Below are 19,716 nucleotides of genomic sequence, written 5' to 3'. Positions count from 1 at the left end.
TGAAAACAAACTGCTATTGATTAAGCCATCTAGTCTACAGGATTTTGTTATAAGATAAATGGCAAAGTCAAGGAGGGCTTCCTGGAGGAGACAAGGTATTGGGCAGTCCTAGGGCTGGAGAAGACAGGCCAGATCTTGGCTGGCTGGACCTGTGACCACACCGTGGGCCCCAACCAAGGCCTGTCCTTCACCCAGCCTATAAAGCCTCAGCAGTTTCTCTGAGGTTTGAATCCTCTATGAGGAGCACAGAGGTAGATGCAGCATTAATGGAACTCTGAGTCTTCCAAAAAGTACAGCTAAACCCCTCAGACAGATAGGAGGCAGGAATTTTATGGCTCCTGAACACCAGATTCCAGCTTTCCTCTTCTGCCTCCATAGAAGGTAACGGTCGGGCCTGAGCCAGCCAAGAGTCAACGTGCAAAGGCCTCCAAGTGGAGACCTGACCTGGGCTCTGAATGACAGAAATGATCAGGAGATGCAGAGAGAGAGAAAGTCTATAATAGACATTTTTATGACATGTTTAATTAAAGTAGATTAAAATTAATTTGCTTTAAGAAAATTAGAAGTGCCCTAGAGGATTTCAAAGGCAAGACAAGAGTCCCTGAGTCCGAAGGCTCCACAGAAGGGCCCATGGCAGGGGTGGAGGGGATCCAGGAAGCACACCATTCTCTACACATGGCGTCCTCAGAAGGAGGTGGTCCACACACAGCACTGTGTGCACCCCAAGGCATATTCACATGGGATGGTGGGTGTGATCAGCCCCAAGCCCCACTTTGCCAGGGGGAAACTAAAGCCCAGAAGGGGCAGTGACTTGCCCAAGGTCATACAACATGTCTGTGGCAGCCTCCATGGGAGGCTGCAGGTCCTTTCTGTTGGCTCTGGGCATTTCATTCATGCCTGGCACACCAAAAGGTCCTCAACCTCTGCATCTCCGGACTGAGTTGCTGCCCTCCAGGCTTACCCGATCGGCAGGATGAGGACCCCCGCTCTGTAACAGTCTGGCTCCTCTGAGGCCTGGCACAGGGAAGGCGGAGTGAAGCAGCCTGGGGGTTGGGGACAGGAGGCAGAAAGGGAAGGACTCAAAATTGACAAAGATTCCAGAATTTCAAACAGTTTTTGGAGGAGCAGATTCAGCTGTAGCAATTTGCTCCAGGGGAAAATCATGTTCCCGTGCTCTATTATACAGAACAGAAGGAACATTTGGTGGTTTGAATACTTGTTAATTTATTTTTCTGTTTGTTAATGGGCCCAAGGCACACTCAAGCTCACACACACAGGCGCTGCTCTTTCCCTCTCTCTTCCTCTCTCTCTGTCTCACACACACACGCACACGCGCACGTGCGCACGTGCACACGTGCCAGGCATCAGCAGGAGACAGAAACTGGGTTCCCATAGCTTTCCTGCCACCTTCCTATCAAGTATCACTCAGGTTCTTGCTCCCTCCTCAAGATGCTGGAGGTCAGAGGGAGACTGGCTAAGGTGAGCCCCTCAAATTCCTCATCCGAAAAATGAACTTGGCAATGAGATTATCCAACATGTTAGAGCAGAGCCTTTGACCTTGGAATCAGTGTGACCAGATGAGAAAAGTCTTCTTGAGAGCAACTATAGACACACAGGAAGTCCCGACTGGCCAAGGAAATGATGCTCCACTGGATGGCTCCTTGGCACCTCAGCCCAAACAAGTCCAAACAAGGACTGTCACCCTTCCTCCTGGCCCAGATTCTCATCTCATAAAACCGTGTCACCACGAATCTTGTCACTGAGGCCAAAATGACCTCCCCCAACCTGAACTCTCAGCCTTCCCACACCAAGACCAGTCTCCAGCATCTCTCCATCATTCTAGTTCTCACCATCCCCCAGCCAACCCAGCCATGACCCCACCACTCTCCTCCAGACCCTGCACTCCACTCCCACTAAGCTCCCTGTTTTCCCTGCTGTAGACTCTAATCTATTCTCTCCCTGTGGTGGCCAGAACAGGGTTTGAAAAGCACAAATCAGATCCTATCACTCTTCTACTTAATGTCTCTGGAGCTTCCCACCGTGCTCTGAATAAAAGCTGGTCCTTAGTATGGCCAGTAGGGCCAGTAGGGCCTCATTTCCCAATCTCTCTCCTCCCTCTCTCCCTCATTCCCCACCCACCAGCCATGTTGTCTTCCTCCTAGTCTTCAAACACACCCAGCTCCTACCCACCTACTTGCTCCTCAGTCCACCTTGAGCACAGTTCTGCTCAGACTTGAGGTCTCAGCTTCAGTGTCACCTCTTCAGAAAGGTCTGCCTGGACCTCTTCCCCTCCAAAGCTGCTCTGCCCACTTCAGCCACTCCCTATTTCATCTCCCTGTTTATCTCCCTCCCAAATTCATCATAGTCTGACCTTATACAAATTATGTGCAGTTTGGCTCACTGTCACTCCCACAAGAACGGAAACCGCCTGAGGGCAGGAGCAGGGCTAGATTCCCACCACCTAGAACAGTACCTGGCACTTAGTGGGTGTTTCATAAACACTTGACAAGTGAGTGAGTGAATGAATGCATGAATGAATGCATGCATGAATGAATGAATGAATGAATGAATGAATGAAAGAAAGAAAGAAAGAAAAGAAAGGCCGACTCTGAGCTGGAGACAGGTGGTAAGAAGTGGGGCAGGGCTCCTTGTTCCCAGTATCCCCTGCCCCAGCTGAAGGGCCTCATCACCTCTTCAGCTAAGAAAAGGGAGCAGATGGGGACAAGCCTTATGGAACAGCACCTGTGATCTGGGCCCTCTTCTCTAAATAACTTCATGGAGCAGTTACAGGGCATCAGAAATACAGTTCTGAGTCCTGGCCCAGCTTCTCTGAGCCTATTTCCTCATCTGCATAATGGGGATAGTAACAGGACCCACCTCCTAGGACTGTTGTGTGGATGAATAAGATCGTGCTCTCAAAAATGTGAGATGATACTACGGCCATGCCACCCTGAACACACATGATCTCGTCTGTTCTCGGAAGCTAAGCAGGGTTGGGCCTGGTTAGTACTTGGATGGGAGATCACCTAGGAAGACCAGGTGCTGTAGGCATAAAAAAAATATGAGATGATAATGATGATAAAAAGAACCCCATCTCTTACAGATGAGAAAGCCAGAAAGATAGTGGGAGTTGCCTGGGTTCCACGGTCGAAATGTAGGGAGCAAGGACCCAAATTCAGACTCGTCTGACTCAGAAACCCATGCTCCTGTCTCTGAGCTGGCTGCACCCCAGCTGGGACTAAGAGGTGGAACCTGGGAGGCCTCCCCTTGTTCTTTACACCTTAGCAGTAGTGTTCCTTTATATTCCCAAGTGCGAACTGGCTTAGCCTCCCCTTCCCCTAGGTCCAACGCGAAGAAGACACTTTAGGCAGCTGAATGGGCCAGAGTGAACAATACTGTTCCCCACTCACTGCCTGAGGTAAGGTAGCCAGGGAGAAGGCTGCTGGCCAAGCCCCGGACAAGGAAACTGAGGCAGGCTGAGAGGGAGTCTGTGCAAAGACTCCCCAGGTGTCCTGAGGTTGAGGAATGGGCAGACCTGAGTCTCAAGGTCCTAGAGAAAGAGGTGGCTCACATAGAAGGCAAAGAGGAATCCCACCCCCTGCCTTACCTGGCCAAGGGAATTGGCAGGGGAGGTGGCAAGACTCCAAAGGCCCTGGGAGGCTCTAAGGAAAGATTTGAGGCCCACTCACTCCCACTCAGACTGGCTTATGGGGTTGGAACGTCATCCCAGAAGGTCCAGAGACCCTGCTCAGGGCCAGCTAATGAGGGATCGTGGCAGCCGGGAGCCAAGATGCCTTCTGCTTATGGCCAGTGCATATTAAGAATTATTCCTCTTTTGAGCAATTTCGTTTGCTCAATAATATCCATCTCACACTTTTCCTAGCTGGGTGCCCTCCCATACATCCTGGACTAATCCCAGAAGTCACTCCATTCGCTTAGGACGTACCTAAGTGTGCCTCCCCTTTTATTAGGGAAATTTTTCATTGTTTTGAAGTGTTCACAGGTTTTAATTTGGGGCTGAGATTTCAAAGCCTCCCTCAGTGGCTAAGAGACATGAGTAGACTTGTGGCTAGAAAGACTCCCTCTGCCCTTAGACCTGGTAGGGCCTGGCAGGGACCACCACACTCTGTAGAGGAAGGGAGCACAGCACCTCCTTTCCAGGGAGCCAGGAACTACAGACCCCAGTGCTGTGTAGCATTGGGGCGCACCCTCAACCTCTCTGAGCCTGCCCAAAACAGACAAAGTCGAGGAAGACTGCATATTTGGGTTGGGTGTCCCTCTACTGAGCTGCCCAGGGAAATCTGGGAGGTCATCACTGCTAAAAACCACAGCCCTGAAGAGTCCCTAAAAAGGTAAGAAGTTTGGAGTTCAGATTTGGAATATGACCTGAGGCAGGTGAGTCATTAGCCTCTCTAATTTCCAACTCCTTAGGCTAAGGACAAATGCTAACCCCATTCTGAGCTGTTGTGCAAGCCAAGGAGTTCAGAGCAAGTCTGACTCAGGGCCTGGCACAGTGGGTATTGGATAAGCATGACTTTCCCTGACCTCCCAGTCCACCACAATCCCATCCTAACTCTTCATCTCTGGGCCCTTGAGAAGCCAGATCACCTGGTTCCTTAATCCTAGCTAGAGGCTGCTCTCAGGCTGACCTCCACCTCCACCCAGAGTCCCTCCATGGGCCCATCCTGCCAGTTTGGGCTGCCGCCACCAGCCTCCTCCCAGACCTTGCATGAGGTCTTCATATCTCCCACCCAAGGCCCCGCGGCATGGGGAGGCCTGTCTGTGCATATTGAGCCTATGCTGAACCATCTCCCCTCCCCACAGGCCTCAAGCCAGACTCTATGCTGGGATCCAGGCTGCATGTTTGCTGTCCCCCTGCCCTGCATCAGGGAACAGCTGTCCCACTCCCAACTCCTAGTCCCCCACGCCCACCAGGGCTCCAAGGCTGGGACCTCTCTGGGCTCTGACTGCACCTACACACTCATATTCCATGCCCCACGCCCCCACTGCCTACTCTCAGGACTTCACACCCTACTCCGTGCTTACTCCTCCTGCCTGGTCTTTGCTCACACCAGGCATTCGATCTCCACACTGTTCCCTGCACCACCCCCTTCCCAAAGTCTTCCTGAACACTAAGGTCCAGCTTCCTCTAGGTAGCCCTGCCTGACTTCAGCCCTCATCTCCTGCCCTTTCCTGAGGTTCACAACATTTCTCCTTGGTCCCTCTAGCTTCGGGTTGATACCCCAAGGCAGGGACCATATCAGCTACTCATTTTGTGTGCCCAGGCAAAGCCCACTGGGTACTCAGGAAAGACAGGCTCATTAAATAGTTCAGGGAGAAAGGAATAGAGGACTCCCACTGACAAAGTACACACCTCTGTGAGATAGGTATCATTATGCCCATTGTGCAGATGGGGACATTGAGGTTAAGTAAGTGAAGCACCTGCCCAGTGGCAGTGCTGGGATGTGAACCAGCCCCACCAAATCCACAGTCCACATACATGATCTGCCAACCCTGCAGTCCACACACGCTATTCCACCTCAGCTCCAATGTTGTCTGCGCCTCACCGGAGGAAAATGAGGCCCAGAGAGATGAAGTCACCTGCTCAAGGCCGTACAGACAGTAAGTGGCAGGACTGGAACTTAAATCCAAAGTCTCTAAGCTCCCAGCTTGGTTAGAGCACCTGATTAGGCATTCCCCTCTCAGCATCTACAGGACCCACCTTGCCCTCTCTGGTGGCCCACCCTCTCCCAGTCTGCTAGACAGCCACCTCCCTGTCCCCACCGAGTACCTCTCCCAGTTATCGGCCCAATCCCAGGACTTCTGGGAAAAGCCTGCATGGTTGGTTGACCTTTCAGGGGGCCCGGCTCTCCCAGTTCTGGGTATTTACACAGACTGCCTGTGGCTCTGGAAAGTAGGACACCCAGGGGGAGGAGGGGATGGCAGGTGTGGCTGAAAACACTCCTGCCACCCTCCACACCACCTGGACAGCAGAGCCATTGCCTGGGCTGTGGCAAGGTCTCCTCAAATGACCGTGGCGATTCCTAGGAGTGGACCCTGTGGGGCCTGGGGTAAAGGCCTGGACTGCCCACTGAGCGGAGGGCCTTGGCCAATGTCCCCTCCAGCTCTTCTCCGCTTGGTGAACTGGAAGGCCTCGGGGGACATGGGAAGAGACACTTCTTTAGGCAAGAATCCTCTGTGTTGAGGGGTCATCTCACTTCACTGAGCCTCTGCTCCCTCATCTGTAATTGGGTTCAGGTAATAACTACCTCCACATTCTAGACATTCAGCTACATTAGACCAGCTTACCCTAGCAAGATCTGAGAATGTACCTCTCCTGGGAAACCCAGGAGATACTCAGCCCCAAGCAGGACAGATCTGGTCTCCCAGGAAACCTGTTGGGCAGCATTAGATGGGGATGCTAGGCTAAAATGCAAGTAGACACCCCCACCAAACAGCAACAAAACCATACTCAAGATGTCACCTGGCCAGCTAGGTTAGAGCAGCAGACATGGCATAGGCACCGGGTAGCCTGGGGTCTCAGAAGCCAAGAGGACACTGCCCCCTATTCAGACTGACTGCTCTTGAGCCAAGGTTCAGGCCACATCCACCATTACAGACTACTGTCAGCACACCCCAGCCTCCTCCCAACTCTATCCTGGCCTGAGAGGAAGAGCAGAGGGTCTCTGGAGGAAGGGCACAGGTGTATGCAGTTCGGGCTGGGGCTAGAAAGAGCCAAGGGCTTTGGGGTGTGTGGGTGGGAACTATCCACCCCTTTTTGCTCTCCCCATGCCAACTCCCACCCCCACCATTGACTAGAAAGTAGCTACAGTTTCACCCCACCCCCATCGCACACAGCCATGGTTCTCAAGGCCCTGGTGCCATTTTCAGTGTCCCCCATCCTTTCATCTGCAGCTCAGGCTCCAGCTGTCTCCAACCCCAGCTCAAGCCCTTTTATTATTCAGAAGAGCCTCTTGATTGAAAAGGCCTCTAAGGCATCTCACAAATAAGAATCCTTTAATTTGGAAGTTGTTAACTTCTCAAAGAGGAATTTTAATTTTGCTTCTCCACCATCTCCTCTCCCCAAAACCTGCAAACTAAACACAAAAGCTAACAAAGCCAAACCCTCGGCACCTGGGCAGCCCCCTTCCCCAACTGCAGAGCTCTGCAGGGGACAGCGGCCATAGTGGCAGCATGCTGCCCCGCTCCACCTGCACAGACTCCAAACTCCCACCCATGACTGAGAAGGCCTCCAACTCCTCTCTTTGAGCATGCCTGCTCCATATCCTCCTAGCCACCCAAACCTGTAGTGCCCTAGGAGCAAAGGGTGGCAAATGGCTAAAGGGTTAACATGATGACAGGGCACCCAAACAAGGCAGGGACCACAGAGCCTAACACTCAATGCATAGCTCCCCATAATCCCCTCTGCTGCCCTCTATCATACTGTGCTGTAGCTGATGACTTAGAATTATATTTTTGACCATTTACTATGTGCCAGACACTGCACTAAACCCTTTACATGCACCAACCTACTTAATCCACACAATATAGATGCTGATTTACTAATAAAGAGACTGAAGCCTAGAGAGCTTAAGTAAATGGCCTAAATTCACACCACTAGAGAGAGGCAGAGTTAGGACTGGATCCGGGATGTCTGGTTTCAGAGCAGGTGTAACCTTAAGTGCCACCTTCATCAGCCTGCCCCGCCAGTGGCCTGTGAGAGTCTTGAGGGCCAGAGCCATGAACATCTCATCTCTGTGGGCCTGGGGGACAGCACAGGACCCAGCGAACAGCTGCACTGAATAAATATCTTCAGGGCAAATACATGAAAATGAACAAAAGCAAATACTTCCCTATTTATTCTCTCACAGGCAGGCAGGATGGTCCCAAATTCACAGCCAAGTAGACTGAGGCCCAGAAGTGCAAGCAATTGCCCCAGGTCACCCAGTTCAGGGTGCGGAGCCCCAGGAGCTCCTCCTCCCAGCCTGCTAGTATGTATCTGCCTTCCACCAGAGTATCCAGGGACAAGGTTGTTACTGGCACCCACAGGTACCATATTCCTGGATCCCAATTAACATCCCAGCTGAAACAGACCTATGAGACCCCTGGTCATGACCCTGATGTAGGAATCTCCTCTCTATACTTGACAGCCCAGGTGGCCTCGCCTTCCCCCTGGGCCACATCGAGGAGTGAGCTGCTCCACCCACGTACTACGATGGAAATCCCAGGTCTAGCTGCCACCCAAAATCCACATATTGAAGTTCTAACCCCTGTTGCCTCAGAATGTGAGCTTATCTGGAAATTGGACCACTGCAGGTGTAATTAGCTAATTAGGATGAGGTCATTCTGGAGTAAGGTAGGCCCTTAATCTCCTTATAGAAGGGGAAATTTGAACGGGGACATGCACTCGGGGAGAACATCACATGGGCACAGAGAACACAAGGGAAGCTGGCCACCTACAAGCCAAGGAGAGAGGCCTAGAACAGATCCTCCCTTACAGCCTTCAGAAGGAACCAGACCTGCCAACACCCTGATCTCAGATTTTGAGCCTCTAGAACTGTGAGACAGTAGGTTTCTATTTATGCCCCCTAGTTGGTGATACCTTGTCACAGCAGACCTAGCAAAGTAATATACCTGCAGACCTGGGGCCTTCAGTAGATGTGGGACATCGGTTCAGTAGACGTGTGACACTGGACAAGCCCCCATCCCTCTCTAACCCTTGGCTTGTTCTTATCATCCCCAGCACACTGCTTGGCACACAGGTGGTGCTCAATAAATGCTTGCTGGAAGAATGATTAGGATAACAGTATTCATCTTCCACATGGCTATGATAAGAATGAGATAAGATAAAGAATGGGATACTCGGGGGGAAAGGCTAAAGCCCTTGACACCGATGGTGACGGCTAGATCAACAGAGACACACAAAGAGCTGGTTGGTGTGGCCACAGTCACACCTGAGTATAAAGGGAGTCTCTCCAGGCAGGCAGAGTCTCTTGGGCCCTGGGAGTAGGAAAGGAGAGCTCCCAGCTACCAAGCATGGTCTCTGACCCATCTGGAGCCTAGACCTCCACGGAGGCTGCAGGCGGGCACGTTCAGCTCAGTCAACACAAAGAAGAGCTTTCTCCACATCAGAGCTGCCTCCAGAGCCTGGGCTGCACTGGAGAGAGTGAGGTCCTCATCCCAGCAGCTGTGCAAGTAAAGATCAGAGGCCACACTCTCAGGAACAGCTGCACTGCCCAAGGTGAGTCTGGGTTGGGCCAGCAGACCACCAGAATGTGGAGCTCGTTAACCATCCAGATTCCTGGGTTCCCCCAGTGACTCTGAATCAGAAGTCCTGTTGGACCCCTGAGGATGATGACAGTAAAATGACAGGTAGCTCACAAGATGAAAGGTACTAACGGCCATTCCAAGGGGCCATATGTGGTGGGACAGTTGGGGAAGATGTCCGAGAAGAGGTGGGATTTGGCTGGTGGTGAGAAAAGCATTCTAGATGGAGGTAAAGGAAGATAACACTGAGCCTGGTGCGTGCAGAGGATGGAGGAGTCTCACTTGTTAGAAAGAAGTGGGGCAAGAAGAGTGGGCTTCAACCAGATCACTAAAGGCCTTGAATAACCGGGAGGGGGGAGTCTGAAATTCAAACTTGAGTAGCAAGGAGCCACTGAAGGTTTTTGAGGAGGAGCATGACATGAAGGCAGGCCTGTAGTAATAGCCATCAGCAGGGCTCAAAGGCGGCTGGGCTGCAGCAGATTTATCAGATGAGGCTCCCTTTGGGGAGAGAAGGGTGAGATGATCGGGCACAGTATCAGCACCCCACTTCCTGCCCACACCAGTTCTGGAGAAAGTTACAGAATGACGGTGCCAATCGTTAGTCTATTTGGGAGGAGCGGCGGGTAGGCTGGAAGCAGTTTCTCCAGGCTTGCAAATCCAGAGGGCTTGTCTGCAAGGCTGGAGTAACAGGCCTGTCTGTGGGCAGGGATCCCCAAAGGCCGGATTCATACTAAGCAGTGAGGCCCAGATTCCTCCTCTACACGACCTTGTTTAGGCTCAGAGTCTTTAAACCCACCCTACCCGCCAGCACCAGATGCTGACAGCTCCCTCCCTGACATGCCTACTCCCTCTTGGCCCTCAGCTGCAGCTTAACACCTAAGGTCCGTGCAGCCTCTCCACCTGCCTGCTTATAGGCTTCTTAAATGTTAACACCTCCAAATAGGACTCATCCTTTCCCCTCCAAACCCATCCTCAGTCCCTCAGCTCAGCTCAGTCAAAGGCTCCACCACCCACCAGTTCTCAGAGCCCATCTTCACTACCCTTCAGTCTCCTATACTCAAGCACTTAGCCCCCACGATGGCCTCCTAACCAGCTGCCCACTTCTACTCTTGCCCACCTCAGCCCCGTTCACATCCTATAGTCCTATTTCCCTGCCCCTCTTCCCCACAGGCAGCTCCCAGCTCAGAGCCTGTCCCTTCTCCTCCGGTCTCTGTGAACAGGCATCTCACCTGAGAAGCCTTTTCCTAACCACCCCACATGCTCATTCCCTTTTCCTGCCTTATTTTTCTCCATAGCATTTATTACTCCCTAACCTTATATTACGAATTACTTATGGGTTGTTGTTTTTTTTCTGTCTAGTCTATTAGAATTCAAGCTTTATGAGGGCAATTACCCGGTCTGACTTATTCACCCACAGATGCGAGGCATGTAGAACAGGGCCTGGCATGCAGCAGGTGTTCAGTAAGTCTGTGTTGAGTGAAAGAAGAGTGAGCCACTGAACTAGTGAATGATTGCAATAAGCATTTGCGCAGCACCTGATGTATGCCACAAGGGAACACAGGCAAATCAGACTTTATCTGCCCTGAGAGCCCCCATGGTCTTTGGGGAAAAAGAGATCCACACCTACCTATAGGTAATTCCACCCAGCATGCGAGCAGTGCTGGGTGAACGGATGTGCACAGGGAGGGGAATGCTGGGGAGGAGGACGCCAGCTGGGCCTAGAGATCAGGGAAGCTTCCTAGAGGAGACATCCCATCCCAGCTTCCCTCCCTGGCTCTCAGGGACCTGGGCTACCTCCCATTCCCCATCAACAGGATGAAGGGAAACCTGTCTGACCAGCCACACTGATTCTGGCATCAGTAAATGTTCAGAGCTGGAGTGTTCATCCCTCCTGCAAGGAGAAGACCTGGGCAGAGTTGTCAGGGAGAGAGGAATTGAGAGATCAAGGGCTGTGGCATCTGGGACCCCAGCCTTGCCTGCCATTCCCCCACCCCACCATCCTGCCCCCTCCCCTCCAATCACAGGAGCACTAGAAGAGCAGGCTGGGGAGGAGGAGTGGGCAAAGAAAAACCTGGGCTTCCTCAGGGGTTCAGAGCCTTGTTGAGCCAAGTCTCAACTCTGCATGCCACTAAGGCTCCCCATGATCAGCCCTGCCCCTACCCGGGCACCTGACTCTCAAACACTCCAAAGTTCCCTACTTCTACACTGTAGCTTAGGCTGGGCCCTCCCACCTCCGCTAAATCTCTCTGCCCATCATAACCCTAAATACATCATCTTGTTCATCTAGGCAGTGTATATAATGATACACCATAGGAAACAATCAAAATATACAACAGAGAATTGGTTAAATGTGTTATGGCACACACAGACTAGAACATTACACTGCCATTAAAAATCATATTGCAGAAAAGTATTTAATGATGGGAAAATGATCTTGGTATAGTATTAAGTGCAAAAGGTAGGTCTGAAAACAGTAAGTACAATTTTATCCCACTTATGTCATAAATACATATTTTGTAAAAGACTGACAGGTAAAACACCTAAGTGCTCACACTTTCTATAGAAAACACACGTTTTTTAATAATCAGAAAAAAAAACAGAACATTTTTAAAGAATCCTAAAGCCTTCACAGCTTGCCTAGGTGTCCCCTATTCCAAGCCCACAATCCCCCTGCTAAAAGTGGTCTCCACTGAGTTAGCTTTTCCTCTGTCTTCCTGCTCCCTGAGCTTCCCAGTGCCCTGGTGCTGTCTGCCTGGGCAGCAGAGAGGCTGCTGCAGCCCTTGCTGAGGGTGGGGCCATGGCCTGGCCACCCAGCTTCCTTGACACCCCTGCCCCTGGTTCTCCCATCATCTTGGCTTCCTCAAAGACAACCCTGACCACATTCTCTCTCCCTATCTCCCAGCATTAAGTACAGGTTAAACTAGAGAGGCTAATTAGCTGTCGTTCCACCCAGGACTGATTGACTAGCAGGAATATTTTGATGGAGATAACTGGAATTCAAAGTGAGGCCTACTGCCTAGGAAGGAAATCCAGCCATTTGCTCCTTGCTACATCCCACCAGCTTCCTGGTTGGGAGGACCGGGTCAGCTAAGCCTCAGCCACACCCACCACAACTGTCACCCAGTCCTGGAGGAAGGGTTCCAGACCTGCTGCCCTACTGAGCCAGTTAGCTCTTCTTCACCTGAAAAACGGGGTAACATTCCCATGCAGCCTGCTCCCCTAGCCTTCCCCCAGCATTCCTTCTGTCTAGAGGAAGTTCCTCTGAAACCTTCTTATGGGTCACAGAGCTCTGTCAAAGACAGGGGATTGGCCCAGATAAAGGGTAGAAGTCACTTGTCCAAAGTCACAAGCAAGCCAGGGGTCAAGCCAGGCAGCAACCCTAGTCTCACTCCTTCCCCATCCCCTACCTCTTTGGGACTTGTAGTTTCTCTACATTCTTTCACAGGGGACATGGAGTGGGAGGGCCTGTCACCTCCCACATTCTGGGTGTCCTACTCCTCATAATACAATCCAAGAGGCCACCTGCTATGCTCATGCAGAGCCAAGGTCACCTGGCTGCCAGTGCTTGTCACACGTACACACCTGGGGCTGAGCCTCATCTTGCCCTGACAGTGTCTGGATCTGCACACTGACTCTGGCTTGGAGCCTCATTAAACTCCACAGATCAGAGCCAGTGCCAGCCTCTTGACAGTTTCTTGGACTCCAATGGCCTCAGTCCACCTGTTCCTACTCCCTCGTAACCTGGAGTCATGCACACAATTGATCAACAATGTGACAGAACCAAGGACAGTCCTTTAGTTCACCATTAGAGACCTCTCACACCACACAGGAACCCACTAGCTGGTGCGTCCATGAAACCATGTCACTCAGAAGAATGCCTCAGGCTTCTGAGCTGGCTGCCAGAGCCCTGCTATAGCAAGCGCTAGTAGGAGGTAGCACTGCCAGGTCAAACCTCCTGGACGGACTTCACATGGGGAGGGAGAGAAGGGAGCACTCCCAGAAAGACTGCCCCTCGATGACTTCCCTTAGGGATTCCACTCTGCCCAGAGTAGTTTCTTACCTCAGGTCAGGCAGATGTTGGGGGATGCAGCTGAGCTAGGGTTCAGCCTGGGCTTGACGCAGTTGCCCTCTCTTCTGGGGGGCACCAGAGCTTCAGGGCCTTTGGGAGCAGGAGGCTGTGGGAGAAAGAAGAGATGAGCTGTCAGGAAGAGTAAGGGGCAGTTCTGGTGAGCACTGCAGGGCTAAGCACACAATTGGTCTGATCCCACCAGCTGGGCAATAAACACTAATACATATCACATACACACTCTTGCTGACACACTCACATGCAATCACACACACTCATACATGCTCTCACTCACTGGTACACACACTCATATGCCACCAGCTGCGGCAGGTAGAGCTCTGGGAATGGTGGGGTTTCTGGCCCCAGGCAGAGGGGGTGTAAATATACTTCTCTACTGGCTCTGTAACCCTGGAAAAATCAAGTCTCTGAGCCTCACTTCTCTCATCCATGAAATAGGGAGACTGTCACTTCTGCCAAGACTACTAGGAAGATAAAAATGAGTGAAAGAACTTGCGGCCTGGTGCACAGTAGGTGTCCAGCACCACCAGGGCCTGCCTTCCTTCCCAGCCCTGCCCCAGGAGGCAGGCCCAGGGGCTGGGCCCTGAGAGGGAGCAGGCACAGCAACCAGGGGTGCCTCTCCAGCACCTGAGCCTCAGCCTCCCAGTTCCCAAGGATGCCCACAGCTCCCACCCACCAACCCCTCCCTTCTCCAACCTTTTCTGGTTTATTCCTTCACCACACATTGTCCAAGGGTAATTGGGAGCCAGCCCCCACCAAGCATCCGTGAGTGGGGAGGACACTAGGGAGTCCTGTCTCCTTGGCAAGGCCCCAAGACAGGCATCAGCTGGAAATCTCCCACTTGCTGGCTGTGCGGCCCTGGGCAAATCTTCCCAGTCTGAACCTTGGTTTCCTCACCCTCTCAGACAAAGACCTGAATCCCCTTCTGAGTTGTTGCCAAGAGGTCTCAATTAGATCAGTGTTTCTCAAAGTTTAAGACACACACCACTGGGGGTACACAAGGGGATTCTAGGTGGTATGCAAACATTTTTAGTTCCACAGGTACGTGTTTATTTTTCTGTGTATTACAAAAAATTGACAGGCACTTCACAGCTGTGATTTCAGGGATGTTCACCTTGGGGAGTGCTGGCTAATCCTCCAAATGTGAGTTAATGTACAGACAAGGATTAAGCAAACATGAGTGCAGGTGGCACCCCAGAGGTGGCTAAAACCTTGGTGGTGAAAGCGAACCATGGAAAATTGGCATCGAACTGGGGCCTGGTTCCTGGCAGCCCTCAGGAGGGTGAGCAGCTCCCTCCCTTCCTAGAAGGTCAGGCCAGTCCCTCCTTTCCTCCTTCATTCCCCATGGCACATGCAGCACAGGCCTAAGTCCCCAGGAAGACTGGCAAGGCCTTCTAGATGGAATGGATGGAAGCACGGATGGATGGGGCTCAGAGACAGTTGCCAAAATCTGGGCAGAAGATGGCAAAGGCCTCTGAGTCCCTCCTAAAATCAACATTCTATCAAGTCTAAGGTGCAAATGGTAGAATTTCTAGCCACAAGGTAAAGATGGAGGGACTCTTAGAGGCAAGAGTATCCTTATCTCATGAGTTACAAACTTCTCTTCCAAAAAGAAGGCAGAGTAATGGGCACCAAGCAGGCTCCAGGATCCACCTTGGCCTTTCTATCCTGACAACAGAGCCATTAAGTGGTGTGGACCTGGTAAGAGAGGGCCTGCCTAGCCCATACTTCACCAGCCCCAAACTATTTCCCCTGCTGCCAGCAGGCCCCAGGGGTACCTCCTAATGGCTGCTGGTCCTGGAGGACAGGACAGTACACAGTGGGACCAACATAGAATAGAGTGGGAGCCAGAGCCTGGGCAGTTCCTCAGGCCTGGGTCCTCCAAGACAGGCCTAGCCAGGAAGGGGTGCTCTAAGTGATTGCCCAAGCTCACTCTCAGTAAGTAGCTAGACATAAGCCAACCAGGCCCAGGCCAACCAGGCAGCCCTGTCCTGGAAGGCCTCCAGACCACCTGGCTGGTGGCACTGAGCCTAGTTCCACTTGAGCCAGGAGGGCAAGCCATCCCCACAGTGCCCCCCCCAAGCCCCTAGCTGCTATATTCCAAAATAATGAATAGGACCCCAGATCTTCCTGAAGCTTCCATTCTACTCAGTAGCGTCACAAGGAGTTGCTATGGAAATGGAACCACAGATAGAGCATGACAATGATTTGGGGCAAGGGAGGAGACATAGAGGGAGTCAAGAGCTCTTCTGGACACGAGGCCTGCCTGTGTGCCAAGTTCCAGAAAAGACATGAAGTCTCAGCTGCAGGCCTCACAGCCAAGGGGGTGGGGGGAACCACGGCAGAGGTGGGGGCCTCCTTCCTGCCCTCCTGGCTCCTTCCCCTTCAGCAGAGTCTAGGGAGGTCTGGAAATCAGATGCCTGTGTATTCAACAGAATTAATATGTGCCCCAGGGAGCATGAGACTTCCAGGAACCAGTTACTCCAGGATGCTGACAAAGTGGGTTCAGTGCTGTAGGAGGCTGGCAGAAAGTAGGTGCTCAGCGAACACTGTGATCAAAGGCCTTGGTACTGGCATGTGTTCGTGAGAGAGAGAGAGAGAGAGAAATAGGTATGCACCTGCTCCAGTGAACAGTCACAGAATCACAGAGCTCGAGGTGTCCACATCCATTGAATAGATGAGGAAACTGAGGCCCAATGAGGGTTGGGGTCACCCAGCAAGTCAACCAAAAGATCAAGCCCAGAACCCAGGTCTCCTCTTCCACAGACCTGAACCCTCTACCCAACATCCCCAATTTATTTTTCCTTCCTTCCTTCCTTCCTTCCTTCCTTCCTTCCTTCCTTCCTTCCTTCCTTCCTTCCTTCCTCCCTCCCTTCCATTTTTGCTAAATGTCTACTTTGTGCTTAGTTAAAGGGATGTAAAGGATATTGCTCCTGCCTGCCAGGAGCTCAGAGAGGAGACAGGCCATCACGGTCAGAGGGAGGGTGCTGGGGCAGAAGTCCGGGGGCTGCAGGAACCCCAGGGAGGTTTCCCTCAGAAGCTGCAGTTACACGCTTCTGAACCAGGCTTCAGAGAGACCTCCAGCTTTCTCTGACGTGTCTCCCAACTGCTCTCTCAGCCCAAGACCCCCTACAGCTCCCACATGAGGCCTCCATGTGGGGCAGTCCTGAGCTCACCTGGGGCCCTCACCTTCAGGAGGTAATGGGGGGTATTCCCCATTAGCACTCCCAGTCTCTAGAAATGAGGAACCATGAGGAAAGTGCCTTGCTACACAGAATGAGCTCAAAGAATGTTGGTGCCCTGTCCTCCCCTCCCCCAGGTTCAGCACCTTCAGGCATTGTTCATTCTTTCCTCCCCTGTTGCTGACGTTACTGTTGGCCCGGGGTGGGGCAGAGAAAAGGGAGCCCTAGTCATCAGTCATCACCCTCCTGAAACTCAAGTCTCCATCTCTTTGTCGGCAGTTGGCAGCCCGCAAATTCTCTCCTGTAGGATTTTTTGGTTTCCTTCTTTTGAGGTGGGGAGGGGGGTTGTAACAGGACATAGTACTGAGAAGACAAGAGGCAACACCTTCCAGAGATTGGCTTGGAAGATCCACCAGCTCTGCTGTATCTCACATGGGCCATGGCTCCCAGCAGCTGGTGTAGAATCCCAGAATCTATTTTGCACAGGTGGAAACCGAGACCCTGAGAGGTGGCCGGGGGGACCCCAGGTTGCTCAGTGATGAGAAGGCAGAAAAGGGGAAGAGCAGCGAGGACCAAAGGGAAGGGCCAGGTCCAGGGCTGTGGGAGTGGAAGAATTAGCTGTCTGAGAAGGCTTACTGTTGAAGAAGGGACTTGGATTGGCTCAGTGCTCCAAGCAGGAAATGACTTTCTCTAAGAGAAGTAACTGGGCCAGGTTCTGCCCTGGCAGCCCACATGACTTGGGGCTAGGCTGGCAGGTAGAAGGTGAAGGGGGAATGTTCTCTGATCACCACCATCCCACCCTTACCAAGGGCTGCCACAGCTGCCATCTCACTTCCTTAATTATCGCTGCCCAATGGGAAACCACCTGGGGATGGAAAACAGTAAAAACACAGAAAAGCCCAAAGAGAGACAGAGCAACCCAACCCCAAGCTAGACAGACGGGGGAGAGGCAGAGATGAAAATGAATGAGCAGGCAGGCCAGCCCTCCTCCCCCAGAGCCAGTGCTGCAGCTGCCAGGAAAAGCCTACAAACCAGGGCTTTGCAAAGATTTTTCAGCATTAAAAGTCTTATTTGAAATGAAATTGTATGCAGTGGGGGAAGGCTTTCTATGCCAGACATTAAATCCAAAAGGCATAAAGTGAGAATTTGATAAACCTGACTACATAAACACGTAAAACATCTGTACAGCAAAAGACACTATAAACGAAGTTAAAAGGCAAGTGAGACACTGAAAGAAAATATCACTAATATACAAAGAGCCCCTACAAATCAATAAGAAAAAAGACAAAAAAGAGAAAAATTGGCAGTGAATTAGAAACCCGCAAAAGAACTAAATTGGCCAATAAATTTAAAAAAAGATGTTCTATCTCACTAGCAATCAGGGAAATGAAAATGAAAATGACACAATACCATTTTTTGCCCACAGATTGGGAAAAATTAAATTGATTGATAACAACCAGTGTTGGCAAGGATGTGGGGAAATGAGGACTCAGACTATTGGAAGGAGAGGTAATTGGCTCAACCTTTGGGAGGGTAATTTGGCAATACCGAATAACATTCTAAACCCACACACCCTACAATCTAGTAATCTCACTTCTAGGAGCTTCTCTTACAGAAATGGTAGCACAGGCACTCACATATAAATATTCAAGGATGCTCACAGCAGCATTACTGGTAAAAGTAAAAAAGAAATCAGAAATAGCCTAAAATTATCAAAAACTCGATGTTCAAATAAAATAAAGCACATCTATACTATGGAACAATCCAGCCATTCAACAGAAGGAGGCACTTCTATGTATAACAATATTTAAAAGATCAAGCTGCATAATGCTATTTTAGAATGAGCCTATTTTTATAAATAACAGCTGTTGGCTATTACATGCCCCCAAAGGCTGGAGGACAATATCCATACAATATAATGATCACCGCCTAGGAGGGAGACAAGGGGGCTTTCATGGTCTCTGTTACCCACAAATGTGTTGTTGGATCTTCTTCTGTAATCAGAAAAGCAAAATCGATTAAAAGTTAATGGGTTTTTTTCTTTAAATCCTGCCCGGACCCTAATATAAAATGTACATCTAAGCAGCCCTGTTGTGGTTGAAAGAGGAGGGGCCTATGCAGCCCACTCCAGACCCCATAGCCCCCAAGCCCCCTGAGGGACACCAAGGCTCTAGGACCAGTTTGAGAACCTCAGCTGGAGAATGTGGAGCCATACCTCTGCTCTTCCACACCAACGCCCACAGTCGGAGGTTGCCCGAGGTCACACAGTTAGTCCAGACTGGCTGGGGCTAAAGCTAGGGGCTAAAGCTAGGGCCTCTGGCTCCCCATCAGGTTTCTGGCTCTTCAGGACTAGGTGGGAGGTTTTTGTAGGTGTCCAGAAAACCTTGTGATGTCAGTCTTGAGGAACCCTGGGCTGAGTCTCAGGGGAGTCCAGGGGTGAGGGCAACATGGGAGGGGCCTTTGCAGAAAACTCCAGGGGAGTGAGCTTTGAGACTCAGCTCTGGGCTCTTATGGAGCCCTGGTGCTAGGGAAGGAGAGAGAGAGAGAGAAGGAAAAGTAACAGGAGAGTTGGAGGTGTATTTCTCTCTATAAAGAGACAGGGTGGGTACCAGAAGAGGGGACTGGTGTGTGCAGGTGTCAGTGCTCACAGAGAAGGCTTAAATGGGTCTGCAGAGGTGAACTGTGGAGGGGGTGTGTGGAGGAGAGGGGGAGAGAGAGCACGTGTGTGTGTGTGTGTATGTGTGCACACGCTCGTGCGTTGTCACTCCCAGGGATCACAGTAAAGAGATAGTGTATATGTCAAGGGATAGGAGACCCAGGAGTCGTGTGTACAAAGGAGCACATGTTCATATGCGCAGCCAGCAGACCTGAAGACAAGCGACGAGCAGATGGAAAATTCCAGAGGTCCATCCCCAACTGGCCCACAGCTTCCCAATACTACTCTCCAGTCAGACAGGACCACTTGTCCTCCTTGGAGACAGGCCTCCAAGTCTTTTTGCTTGCCTTCCCCTCTGTAGGGATGCCCTCCCTCCCTGATCAGTTCCCAAGAAGCTTCTTTTGACTCCCCAGCCTCTCCATCCAGGCTGGGGCAGGAGTTCCTCTGGTATTCCTACCCTGTATCACCTCCGTCCTGCCTGGGCCCCAAGTTATGAGTGCTGACAGGTGTGACTTCCCAGAGCAGGG

The 19,716-nt window shown here is 51.5% G+C and overlaps 1 long non-coding RNA gene and 1 pseudogene across 1 annotated transcript in view; one reads left to right on the top strand and one right to left on the bottom strand.

The window, feature by feature from the left end:
• Window positions 1-19,716, bottom strand: part of LOC111732472 — a 50,368-nt gene that overhangs the window by 15,742 nt on the left and 14,910 nt on the right. The window contains exon 2 of the long non-coding RNA XR_002777566.1: window positions 13,328-13,442. This is a non-coding gene — a long non-coding RNA (uncharacterized LOC111732472). The remainder of the gene's footprint in view (window positions 1-13,327; window positions 13,443-19,716) is intronic.
• Window positions 2,933-3,051, top strand: LOC111732484 (annotated as a pseudogene).

The sequence above is a fragment of the Pteropus vampyrus genome, unplaced genomic scaffold, assembly GCF_000151845.1.
Source record: "Pteropus vampyrus isolate Shadow unplaced genomic scaffold, Pvam_2.0 Scaffold462, whole genome shotgun sequence".
In the NCBI taxonomy this organism is placed as follows: Eukaryota; Metazoa; Chordata; class Mammalia; order Chiroptera; family Pteropodidae; genus Pteropus; species Pteropus vampyrus.
The sequence above is the reverse complement of the archived record's forward strand: the minus strand, read 5'-3'. Positions and strand labels throughout refer to the sequence as shown.